General features: G+C 40.4%; 1 protein-coding gene and 1 long non-coding RNA gene across 3 annotated transcripts in view; one reads left to right on the top strand and one right to left on the bottom strand.

Annotated features, from left to right (window-relative positions):
* FHIT (fragile histidine triad diadenosine triphosphatase) overlaps positions 1–13,184 on the top strand; it is a 537,196-nt gene that overhangs the window by 505,541 nt on the left and 18,471 nt on the right. The gene's annotated exons all lie outside the window — the stretch shown is intronic.
* Positions 1–13,184, bottom strand: part of LOC110362652 (uncharacterized) — a 259,684-nt gene that overhangs the window by 12,513 nt on the left and 233,987 nt on the right. Inside the window, exon 30 of the long non-coding RNA XR_010475128.1 lies at positions 12,515–12,610. This is a non-coding gene — a long non-coding RNA (uncharacterized LOC110362652). The remainder of the gene's footprint in view (positions 1–12,514; positions 12,611–13,184) is intronic.

Here is a 13,184-nt window from a genome sequence, read left to right on the forward strand (position 1 = left end):
TTTTAAGTAAGGCACAAAAATCAATTCTTACATGATCTCACTCACCAGTTGGTTCCATACAAATAAATCTCAGGATGGGATGTGCTAATTCTTTTAATAATGCTTTTTCTGCTCAATCAGATTGAATAAATGCAGCTAGGTTGCCTGCAGTGGATTATTTGTGGTTGACGATTTCTTTTTTCCAAAGTATTCACGCACCTAGCCGCGATTGTTTGTATCTTGCGTCTAGATTTGATAAATGTTATATTTTCCTGTAGTTTTGGACAGAGTTTACTCTGAGTTTCATAAGAAACTGCATTGTGTTCTTGCCTGTGACTCAGAGGAAGACCTAATCCTTTTCAAAGAGTTCCCATCTGGGCTGCTCTGACAGCCCAAGCTCCTGCTAAGTCTGGGGGTCTCGGCTGGCATCTCAGCATGATGTTCCCAGCAAAGGACTGTGACTGACGTTATCCTAAATTCATCATGAAAACACACAATTCTTCTGGTCTTGGCATTGTTCTGTATTGATATTGCACAGATGTTGGACATGCAGACATTTGTGTGCTCTTTAAAGCCTGCTGCCATTAAATAATCAATCCAGTGGTCCACTAATAAGACATTTTTTGAAAAGTAGAAGCAAAACAAATTAATGACATCCGAGTGTGCTAATAGTTAACTGAAAATTATTTAAATGCCTAGTTAGGTTATAGACAAATAATGTAACTTTTTTTCCAAGGGCTGTTTCATATAAACCAGCACTGTCCTGTCTTCAACCTGAAGACTGATTATTTATGTTTGATTTGTTGTTTTTCAGTGCATTCATTCACATTTCATTTCATATTCTGGACTGTCATGTTGATATGAATACGACCCAGTAGCACATCATACAGCATTTGTGTAACGCAAGCTCTTTGTAATGACATGTCATCCTCAAAACTAGGCATAAAAGAAGTATTTGACCTAAAAGGTTTTAGACTTATTTACTTGCTTAACTGAGCTGGCCACCCGTAGGTGATAATGCCAAGATTTCTGAAGCATCAGTTGTTAAAATTAAATGCTTGGGTCCAAAAGCTAGCAGGAGGTAGCCAGAAAAGTGAATCTATATTGCTACCGATTCTTTGCATCCTGTTTTATTTAGGTGCACTGGATACCTTACATTTAGTGCCTTCCTTAGCTGACACCAGAGAGATGGATGTTTAGCCACCATGCAGGGTCCCACCACTAATTCAGTAAGTGGCTTGGGCTTTTTAAATTACCTATAGGTAATTCTGCATAAGGATCAAGCTCATTCCTGGCCACTGGATGCCAGATGTGCCAGAGTGATTCCACATTGTAGGAGCTAGTGGTCTAGGTCTTGATCTTATAAACACTTGCTACTTAATTTGGCTTTATTCCTCTCTTCAATTTCTTTTCACTTACAGCTTTATTGTATCTGTCTGATGAATGTAAGCACAGTATTTCTATGTTTGGGTCTTCTGAGGTGTGCAAGACCACGTGTACAAGCATTGTAGCTAAATCCTTTTTTGATATAGCAGGATCTTCTTGGGAGTGGGCTGGCAGAGACTACAGATGATGGGCAAGGAAATTGAAGCTGGATACAGAGAGGAGATGAACAAGATTTAAATGCATCACTGCTGACGTTCTTGGCTTGAAAATGCCACTGTGGAAGCTGTGTGTGAGTGCTAGACCTTGCTAGTCTGAAAGCCTAAAGGTTGCACAGGCTTCTTAGTGGAGGTCGTCAGGGAGATGTTTATTTTCAGCACTGTTCTCACACTGACAGCTTCGGAGTGAAATGGATCCACAAATATGTATTCTTGGTGACTTCAAGTAGCACTATCATCACTTTTGCCACTTAGTTCAAAGCTGAGTAAATTCTGGCCAACACATCTATGCCATTTTGCCACTCGTGTATCATAGCTTCAGGCCCAAGAGCTAAATTTGAGATTGTTTAGTGTTTGTTTATTAATATTTTAAAAACAGTGTGGCATAGCACAGTCATGTTTGACTTTTCAAAATATTAAACAATACGGTGATACTAGTGCATCATTTCAGCCTGGGCTAAAAAGCTATTCAGGTAGCAGGGTATTTTAGGGATTGACATCTATACATTGTACATAAAGTATGTGGTGCACATAAGGAAAATTTAACATACGTGTAGTAGCATATCAGTATTATGGGGATGTCAGGTCAACCATACATTTGGGCAAATGCTTTTGGCACAATATATGTGATGTAGATGAGTAATTCCTTGTCTGAATATATACTCATTGTGTGGCTTCATGTAGATGTCTGTCCGCCCCAGCTGTTTATCAGTGTTTATCAGACTACATGGTAATACATTCCCTTCTGCCCCCTGTGTCTGCAAATCACCCTTACAGGGCAGCAGAGGCTCCTCAAGCACCAGAGATAAAGGACCCATAGTCTGAGGTGCCTTCATGTGTCCTTTGATCAATATGATCACACTCAGAACAAGTTCTTCAGTCTTTTCAGGGTCCCTCCTCATTTCCAAAAACAGTGACTCATCTCAGCAATGCATGAAGCCCCGTTTTTGCTTGCAGTCTTTTTTGCAGACTCTGCAACCACCCTGTGCTGCTTTGTACATAGTCTTGCCACTGCAGTAGAGGAACCTTTGCTGTTGTTTCTACCATCTGGAGCAGCCTCCATGTATCTTTCTGCCTCATCAACTCTCCATCTCTTCAACTTTTGTCTTTTTTTTTTATTAAGTAGATTTTCTCATCTGCATATGCCTCTTAATTTTTTCTCACTCTTTTATTGGCCTTATGGCTCAGTGCCTTAATTTATTCATCATACAGTGTCTTTACACCACTGGTTTCTATAATTTATACTGTGTGCTGCCTGCATCCACTGCTTCCTTGTATTTAATTCTGTTCATTGTTTGGGAATACAGTCAGTATGAAAGGCAGCGTATGATATAAAGTTGTATTATATTGTACAGAGGTACAGCAGCATCTGCTACTATACATATAAATATTCTAACTTAGCAACACTTCAATAAAACAAGTAATTTGGTCTACTTTGAAACAGAAAAAATATTTTGTGATAAGATGTATAAAATGAATTTCAAAACAGACCTTAGGTCCTGTATGAATGTGGCTTAATCTCCAGTACAAGGTTTATTAGCTCTTGGTTTTATATAAATATTTTTTTACGCATGTGTCTGCATTTGTGTATGTATTTAGTTTGTACGTAATGCAGTATTGCTAAAAATCTCCATTCTTAGAGGTCTGTGATCAAAGGAAGCCACTGCTTTCTTTTTTCTGCCTTTGGATCATGTTTTTGACGGTTCTGAAATGGGAGGTCTCACCAGGAGAGCTTTGCAGCTGGCTGTCCTGGGTCACAGGAGTGCAGGCGTTGTTTCATCCGCAGTCTGTGCTCGTGTGCTGGCAGTTTGCTGTGGGCACAACACCTGAGACACTCGGAACCAAAGCTACTGGTCTCCCTTTGCAGGTAATCTGAAATCCTCACGTTAGAGGACGGATATGAGAAATGCATCTCAAAAAACCCCCCAAGTACCTGTGGCTTTGTTCAATTCAGAATTAAATTCAAAATTTGATTTGCAGAATGCTGAGCAGTCAAATAATGCTGCTAATACTTTTCTGACCTCCCAGCTGTACACTCCTGGGACTGCAAGTCTGCACCTTTTCAAGCCTCTGAAAGCTCATAGATCTTCCAACACCTGCGGGATTGCACAACTTGGGAATGCTTGACGTTGACCTGGTGGGTACCTTCTGCCCGCAGGGAGATCTGCAGGGCTGTGAGGACTTTCTGGGACCAATCCCTGCCCCAAAGCTGAGTGTGGTTTGTGCTCAGGGCCAGCAGTAGGATTCTCTTCCAGCATTATCCCACAATGGTAATCCCAAAGGCTTGTGGGTATGGCTAAACATGATTTTATTTTAATGATGAAACCAGTATTGTCCATTCTGGGTTTTTCACTTATTTAATTTGGTGTTCGCTGTCCAAGCTGTTGCTGTAAGAACTTCCTTCATGAGCTGAACTAGAATAACAAGAGACAACTATTTAAAGGAAGTAATTTAAAATGAGGATGCTGGTAATAAAAATAGTTAATCTGTGCAACAATATTACATTTGCCATTGTATTTGATTACTAATGAATACAGAGTATTCATCTTGGCAACAAGCAGAGAAGGGGAGGAAAACAAATTTCATATTAAATCAACTAAATGATGAAGTGTGTCAGCAGAGGCTGTTTTAGTGTTCAGAATGCAAAATGTAGGGCTCATAACCATGAAATTTACTGTACCTTTTATAAACATATTTTGATCGTAAATGTGTGTGAGAGAGATAAAAATGCTTAGTTTTTAGGTCAAGATGGACAGCTAATTTTTTAAAAACCATGACATTAATGGCTGGAACTGTAATGGCCCTGTTATTCAATCTTGAAAAAGTTTGCTTACAGTTCACTTCTAATGGCTCATACCATTATCAAATGACTGATAGTCATTGCAAGCATTTTAGCAGCTTTCAGATCTGTTACATTTTTAATTAAATTGGCTGTGAATTGCATAAGTAGCAAAGGTTGACAAAGTAGCACTCAGTGCAGCATCGCTATTTCTTAGTGTAGCTGTCACAGGACATTCTTGATCTTGATTTCTTTAAACGCTTTATAGTTTTATAGGTCGTTTGGTTTGTTTGGTTGGTTTTGTTTTGTTTTTTAATCTGTATGAGATACGTTGACTTGGAACAGTAGGTAAACAGCTCTGGAGAGCAGGATGGGGTGTTGCACAAATACCCCTGAGCCGCTTTGATGGAAGCGGCCGGGTTTAGAGTGCATGGAGCTGTCTGACCTGCATGCTGCCGGCAGAGGCACAGTGGCTGTGGCCTTGTGGAGAATGTGGTCTCTGTGCTTAGGGCTAAAGGACTTGTGTGTAGTGCACATGTCCATGCTAACGCCATGCCCTACTTTCTAGCTGGAAGATGTCACTAAGGTCTCTTGAGCTGTCAAATGTGTTATTGGAACAACATCCATGGTCCCCCTAAGGAATTGCAGATGTCCCTTAACCACCTGTAGGCTGGTACTGTGGCAGCTGGTTTCTTGCAGAAAGACGGATGAAAAATTAGAGGCTTTACCCTATCTTCTGGTGCCATCATTTATTTTAAAATACGTTCCTGCGAACAGTGCCTTTGCTGTCGTTGCCTCTTTATGATTCTTTCTGCTAAGTCCCTCTTCCAGTTCCAAACTGCCAGAGCAACACTGCAAGCATAGGGCAATGTGGCTCTTTCTGTGTTAGTTTTGAATGCAACATGGCAAATCAGCCTATCTTCAACCAAACCAGCTCAGCCTGCCCAAAACCAAGCAATAGCCGTGCTACCATGTATTAAACATAGTGGTAAGTGGGAGCTTCATGCAGCCTCTTTGCAGTCTAGAGGCTTTGTTTAGAGCTGAACTGTCCATGCTGTTGAACTGCATCTGCTGCTGTGTCTGAACCCATCCTCACGTGTTCCTGGAGACCCTCCTCTCGCTTCCAGGGTGGACCTACACCCTTTTTTTTCATTTATGTCTACCTGCACACTTGCTATTTGAGTTTCTGCTGTTACTCATCCCTTCGACCTGGTGTCAGTTGGCACCCACGGTGAGGGTTTGATCAAAGAAACATGATATTTTCCCTACATGCTTAGCAGACGCTTGACCTGATTCTCTGCTTGCTCTGGGTCGGGTAGGGGGGTAAAAGGCACTTGTTCCTCAGTGGAGTGCTCTCCAATGGCTCAGCCCAGAAAGAAAAGCACTGGGGGATGCTCTTCAAAGAGCTACTGTCTCTCAGCTTTAAAGCATCACCTGTCAACCCCAGGCCTGGCTCAGAGCAGCAATGAAATGCTGGAAAATTCAGGCATATGCAAACTTGTATGTCTTTGAAGAATACAGACGTTTTAATCTAAATTCAGCGTCTACAAAGCTTGGCTTCAGCCAGTGGGGTCAGAACACTCCCTACTTCAGAAAGGTGGCAGTTTGTGCTTAAATGGATTAGCAGCTATCCATATCCTCTTGTTAGCGTTGCAATTACACATTAGTACAACATAAAAGCTTGGTATAATTGTGCTGGAAATGAAAAATATCTCTTTATGTTGCACATTTCACAGCCACATTAGACTTGCAGAGCATTGTGGCAATGATTACTTTTTGCTGAGGGGGAGAGAAAAAGATAAATGACTTCTAAATCACCACATGACTCAGCCTGCAAGTTCTGAGTTTATTTGCAAGACATTTATCTCCTTGTATACTCACTAGGAAAAAAAAAAATTATCATTTAATTAATAAACTTAATAGCCTGAGTTATTGTGATCAATAAAAAATAGTACAAGAGAACAGGGCCTGATGCAATGAAATATTGAGTCATCTGCAGACGAGCCCGTGATTTCCTTTAAAACTGATCATGCTTCTGCCTAGTTAGTTAGAGGAGGCTGCATGGTAAGATGCATCGCTCTGCTGAAAATCAAACTGATAGGCCAGTCTGAACAAAAAAATTGAAGCAGCTCCTTGTGCCTTGGAACAATTTCCCCTGTATGTTTTCTCTGTGTGACCTTTCAAGTTTTTTTTCCCCTGCTGGCACTGAGACACTGAACTTGCTTCCACTGAAGCCAATGGGTGTTTTTCCACTGACTGCAGCAGACCCTGGCTGGGTTGAGTTCTGCTGCCGATGGGGCCTGACTCGCTGCCTGCGCCTGTTGTGACATTAGATCAAAGCCCCATTACAGCTCTGCAAATCCACAGTCACCACGCTGGCTCCAGGGCTTATCCTGGATAATGCAGAATAACCAACAGCAAGATGCGCCCCAGTCTCCCATTACCAGCAGCTCAAATGAGAACAGCGGCGGCTGCCTGGCAGGATGGGGTTTGTTTGCTTTATCTGCAGCTCTGTGATGGGCCCAGTTATGTTTTCACCTTTAGCCAAGGGCTGATCTAATGCACAAGTGGTTGCAGGGGGAAATATGCAAATGCATTATTTTTTTTCATTCAATCTGTACTAATAATGTGTCATTAAAGGCCTATGAATATTTGGTACTTTCTTTGTAGATGTGCAGAAAGAGCAGGAATTTTTCATCTCAGTTTGCATGGCAGCTTTACAATGGCAGATAGAAATGGAAGCAATCCACCTCTTCTCACAGACATCAATTAGCTCCATGTGTCATTTCTAACGTCAGGGTTAAATGGTGTATGGGATTTTAATTTGAATATGCTTTTGAAACAGTCTGTTAGAAGAAACAATGTTGTGGACACCGTGACTTTATTCTGAACCGGTTCTCAGTTCATGCTTCCCACGTTGGCAATCCCAGGCCCCTCTCACAGTTGTCCCCTCACCATTGATGGATGAGGTATGTCCCTCAGTCGTGCTAGGTGCTGCACAGCATCTGGTTGGGCATCAAATTAAGTTGAAAGTGAGAGAAAACACAAAGCAGGAAGGGAAGATGCTCAAGGGAAACAAAGGATGGCCAGGATGGTGATGTAGCTCCTTCAAGAGCAGCAGATCATGGTCCTGGCCTCATTGTAGGTGTGCCTGAAACTGATTATCTGGAGCATAAAGGAGCCATCTCCCCACTTTCCCTGGAGCCTGTGCAACCCCTTATTCCCACACTGCCTCTTTTTGAAGCTCCAAAGTGAGACGGAAATACTAGAGTAGGTATTATTCACCTAATTTTTTCACAAATTCAATTGCCAATTATGATCTACTCCTAATTTATTCTGTGTTAATCATGATTCCGAGTTTACATGCAAAGCTACCTTGTTCAGATGAATGCAGGCTCCACCTTTTCTGTGCTTTTTTTATCAAGAACGATTGCTACAGGTTTCTGGACTATTGTGTGAAATCTCACATTTTCCTGTGTCGAGCTCACGGTTATGGAAGACCTGCAGACCCCAATTATCACAGTGGGTCAAGGGACATGCTAGTGGATAAGAAAGATGCTTATGGGTAAACACTGTAAGATGTGGCCCTCCCTTGCTATGTCTCCTTTTACCCTTTAAGTGCCATGCATATTTTCTATGTTGACACACCAGAATACTATAAATAATACTACGCGTTCATTAGCCACAATTGACATGTGTCAGTGGAGAAACTTCTGAAGATGCAGAGAAGAGATGCTAAGAATGAAATGGGTCTTTTTTCCTAAAATTTTTCAGAATGTTTGATTTTGAGCTAGCAGATAACATTTTTATGAAGAATTTCAACTAATTTGTCATAATTTTTCCTTAGTTTCAATCCAGCTCTGCATGCAGTTTTCTGACTCACACTATGACATGATTTCTTGTTTTGTGCTTGTACTGTGCTTACTGCCATATTATGTGGAGCATTCAGATGTCTTCACTTCATCACTGTAATTAAAGCAGGAGTCCTTACTGTCAAATGTGGACCATGAACAGCACACAGCCAGCTATGCTTCTTGGGCTCAGAAGGGTTTTTTAATTATATATGTGCCTACTGGTATTCAGTGCAATCCCATTTTAGCATTTAAGCAAGTGATCAGCTTAAGTGAGATCTTAAGCATATGCTCAGTATTAAGAGAGATCTTAAATGCCCTGCTGAATGGGGATGTGAATCAACTTCTGATTTACTGTTAAAATTGTTATCTAGAGAAAATGTCCTTCCTTCCTACAATCTTATTAGAGGAATTGGAGATAATAGCCTTTTCCTCCTGGTGCCAAAATCAGTACAAGATCTGTCTTTGCATGGTGAGCAAAGGCTTAGTGCAGCAAGCTGGTACAAACTATTTTTCTTTCTTTAGCTTAGTCTCAGCCTTTCCCTCTCCCTTTATTAAGGAATGAATATGAGATGCTTCACAATGTTAATTTTCAGGAGGCTTTTTAGTTGTGAACGTGGATGATATTTTTTGCTATAATAGATTTATCAGAATTTTTAATGATGCCCCAGAACCCCAGAGATGAGTTGGAAGGATAGAAATTCTAGACAGCCATAGTTCCTAATACGGTATTTTTAGCTTTCCTAATGCTCCTAAGGCTCTCTCCTGTAATGTCTCCAGCTGCCTGGCACTGTCATCTCAAGTAAACTTTTTTTAAAAAGGAAATAAGTTGGCCCCAGCTGGGCTCCTTAATCATGAGAAGGTGCAGAGAGATGTCTGGAGGGTGCATCAGCTCAGGTGCAGCACCATGCGAAGGTTTGGCCCTGGATGCTTGAGTAAAGAATTTCTCTGTGACGTGGCTGAGCAGACATTCAAGGCATTCAAGACCTGCCTGGACACCTTCCTGTGTAACCTCATCTGGGTGTTTCTGCTCCATGGGGGGATTGCACTGGATGAGCTTTTGAGGTCCCTCCCAATCCCTGACATTCTGTGATTCTGTGACCAGAGCCATTCCAGGAGCCCAGCGACATTTCACGAAGAAGAGCAGGAGTAAAATCAGGCTTGAAACAGGTTTTGAAATAAGAACAGATTCATGCATAAATGCAGTGTGGTAGTGGTTATAAATGGAAGTGGTGGAAACAGAAAGATAGCAAAGACTTTATTTTTAACTACTGTTTAGATTTTCCAAAGTGTAGTGTGCTATAAAAAACAAAGGGCTGGTAAAAATTCAGGTAAGGGCAAAATGTTACAATAATCAGTATTCCCTGTGAGTAGACAAAGTACTAGAGAGAAATGGTGTGATAAGAAAAAAAACCTTTTTCCACCTAGAAATGTTAGTTTAGAATGTTAGAAAAATTAAGAAGTTATTGATTATTAGTAGATGTTCTCCTCTTACCGGCTTATTTGATATTTTTTAAGCTTCCAGAATTTGCTATGGGGTGCCTCAATTTGAGCAGCAGTAGTGAAAGTTTTAAGCTCTGTAGCATGCTGCCTGCTCTGCCAGCAAAGTAAACAGCATTTTAGATAAGATTGGGGCTTACAGCTTTGCTTAATGAGAACGTAGTCTTTCAGGGCACGGACTTGCTCATGTAACCAAATAGGCCATGCATATCCCTATTTGTTTTAAAAACTAATATACAAAATAAACTCTATCTATGTAGCTATATGTGCAAGTTATATTATGCCTGTGTCCCTATCTGCATAACTTCATTATAGCGTTACTCAGTAGCTCAGAGAAGTGACAGTGAAGCTCTGTGGCATCACGTGGGTGCGTCAGATGGAGAGGACAATCTAACAGTCCTTATACGAGCACTCGTGTGCTGTATCCCCACATCTCCACTGATGATGCTCTCCTCCGCAGTGAGCTCTAGATGCACAGCACAAAATGCTTAGCTCTGAATTGAGGTTCAAATCAATAGGGAATAGAACACAGGAATTTGTACTGTGTGATATTTTATGATAAAATTAAATAGGGTGCTTGTAAGAAGAAAAACAGCTATGCCATATTGCTGCGTGGTTGCTGTTATCTACACGTGTGTTCATTTTTCTTAATGCTAAAATAATGCTGCAAACATGCAGTGAGAAGGAAAATAACATCAGATTTATAATCTGTTTGAGAATGTTGCTCCTTTTACCATGGTGCGAAGAAGAGCTTCCTCACCATGTTTCCCCATTAAAGCAAGAGTTATACTAAATGGTGCTGTCTTTTTATACAGTTCACAGAGAAAAACCAAGGAAAGCAGAAAGAAAGAGTCATGAGGTCCAGCAGTTGCTATGCAGATGGAGAAGCCGTTAACCAGCCTCAACATCTCTATGGGGCATTTAATAACTCTTTGAGATCAGGCAGTTAGAGATCTGGTGCTCTACACAAGCTACATAATGCACAAGGTGCATTACACAAAAGCATTCTTTATTTTACAATAGCTATTTGTGTCATTGTAATTGCATAGTGGCCAGTAAGGCAGAGAGTTCTCCAAGGCCTATCAACAAATTTGCACTTTCCCCTTTTCAAAAAAGAAAAGGGGAAAATTCAGATAGTTAGTTATATGGATTGAGTTTTCTCTCCTAATATAAAATATTCAACCAAAAAATAGTTTAAAAAACCTAGCATTGGAAAATGTAAAACCAAACTTTAAAATTTGCTAATTGTAAACCTCTTTGTCTTTGGAGAGCTGCATACCAGATCATTTCCAAGTAATTATTATGTGAAAGATGTAGGACCTTTTTGGTTCATACATATATCGAAGAGATGCAAAGCCAATATAAAAGGAATTTTAATTGGTTTGAGATAGTAGCAGGAAATTATTTTCCTTCATTTGTAGAATCAAAGAAAAATTAAGGTATCTCAGCTATTAAATTTGGGAAAGTAGTACATATTTCAGTACTGCAGTTATTCATGTGTGAAATACAGAAAAACGTTAATTGAGGTAGGCTTGTGAAGTGAAATTAGTTGCAAGTGAACTGTAGATGAGCAGAGGAATTCTTAGGATGTTGCACCTCAGCCATACTTCGAGGTTAATTCATTAAAGATAATTGGAATGTTAAATAGTTTCCTATAAGGAATTGCTGCTACAGTGGTCTAACACTTTTAGTCTGATTGAATCAAATTCTAATTACTGATATTCAGATTTATGTTATGCTTATTTATGTGCTGGCCACCCTGATCACTTCCTTGACTGCTGGCATTCTTCACTGTCAAGGGTGACAGCCCTTCTGTCACCTGGAAATAAGGGCTTGAATGAGGGGACTTCAGCAAGAGGAACTGTCTGTTCCTGTCCTCATATCCATAAAGTCTGTGTTAAAAATAGGAGCAGTTGAGCAGTCTTTCAGTATGTCATAGCTGACTAAATCCTCACCAATAATTCTAGACTAAATGCAAAGTTTGTGGTATCGTTCTCTGAGTGGGGCTGACAACACTTGGGTACCACTGTACCCAAAAGTCAAGCAAATGGACATTTGGCATGGATGAAACATCAGTGTATTTGCAGCTCAAATACCCAAATTGTGGTCTGGGTACCTTTGGGACCTGAAAGTGGCTTGTTGGACTCAAATCCACGGTCCTCGAGAGCAGGGATGGGAGGTCTGGTCTTCCCAGCTCTGCCCCATCTCCCACCAGGCAGAGACCATTTGATATGGTGGGACACAACAGGAGGGCAAATCAGACAGTGCAGGATGTGTTCTCCATCATAAAGGCAGAACACCAAAGCAACTTGGATGGAAGTGAAAATAAATGTTATTTTACATCAGAGACCCAAATGAAAATCTATAGCCTGTTACTGATTTCTTTTGCTTTCCTTTATTTATTACTGTGACATAACCATCCTCTGCATCTATTTACTCTTACTTGGGGTCTCAGGCTTACATATTTCATTTGCCCAGATGGCCTGCATCGCTCTGTGAAGGATGATCTTTCTGTACCAAAAAGGTATGTGTGCCAGGTCCCATGCATGTTATCACTTATTTATTGTCTCCCTGGTGGCATGCTGTCACAAACAGGCATATAATTAGAATAGCTCAGGCTGGAGACCTGTGGAAAGTATAAGTACTTTGATAATTGGTCAGTAAATGCTGTAGCTTGGCGCTTGGACCCTCAACGATTTCTGCTCTCAAAAGCTCAAGTTTCTTCAGTAACATATTTATCTTTTATTCTTATACAAAGAGGAAATCCTTGCATTTTGGATCTGCTCTCATTTGTGTTGACTTACTTTGATGACTTGTTATTAGAAACAGCCTGCTTTTGCTTTTAGAGAAGCTTCCAGTCATTTAAGCAGAACAGCAGTGTCTCTTCTTGCATTCCCACCCTGACCAAAAAGAGAAAAAGCAAAAAAAGAAAAGTAAGAACAGTGGAAAAACCAGCTAAGCCAACAGCATAATCTGCAAGTTCTGTGCGTACTGTTATGATATCTGAAACATAATTATCAAGCTTAAGTTAATTAGACTAATGCTTAGAAAATCTGGCATGGCAGATTGTGGTACGTAATTATATATACCGATTAAAAGATGTAATACACAGTGAGCAAAAGCAAAATGAAAACTCCATTTGATACAGCCAGTGAGCATAGACAATTAAGAAGTCAAGTAGATGAGCACTGACAAAGATACTGAACTTTGTGGAAGATGATGGGCAAGATGCCAGTTTTCCGATAAAACAGATTTTGCCATAGTACCAGTCAAACTTTTGTTTTCTGAAAATCTGTGCTACTGTTTCCTAACTGAAATATATGAAGGGCCACTTGATTTTTGCTTTAGGATTAGCTGACATGAATACAAGGGTATGTGCAAACAAGAATGTGACATGAGAGTACTAGTTTACATATATATAGAAGTTGTGTAAATGGCTTGTCTTAAAAGCAATTCACAAGATGTCATACGAGA

Source organism: Columba livia, chromosome 10 (assembly GCF_036013475.1).
Source record: "Columba livia isolate bColLiv1 breed racing homer chromosome 10, bColLiv1.pat.W.v2, whole genome shotgun sequence".
Classification (NCBI taxonomy): domain Eukaryota; kingdom Metazoa; phylum Chordata; class Aves; order Columbiformes; family Columbidae; genus Columba; species Columba livia.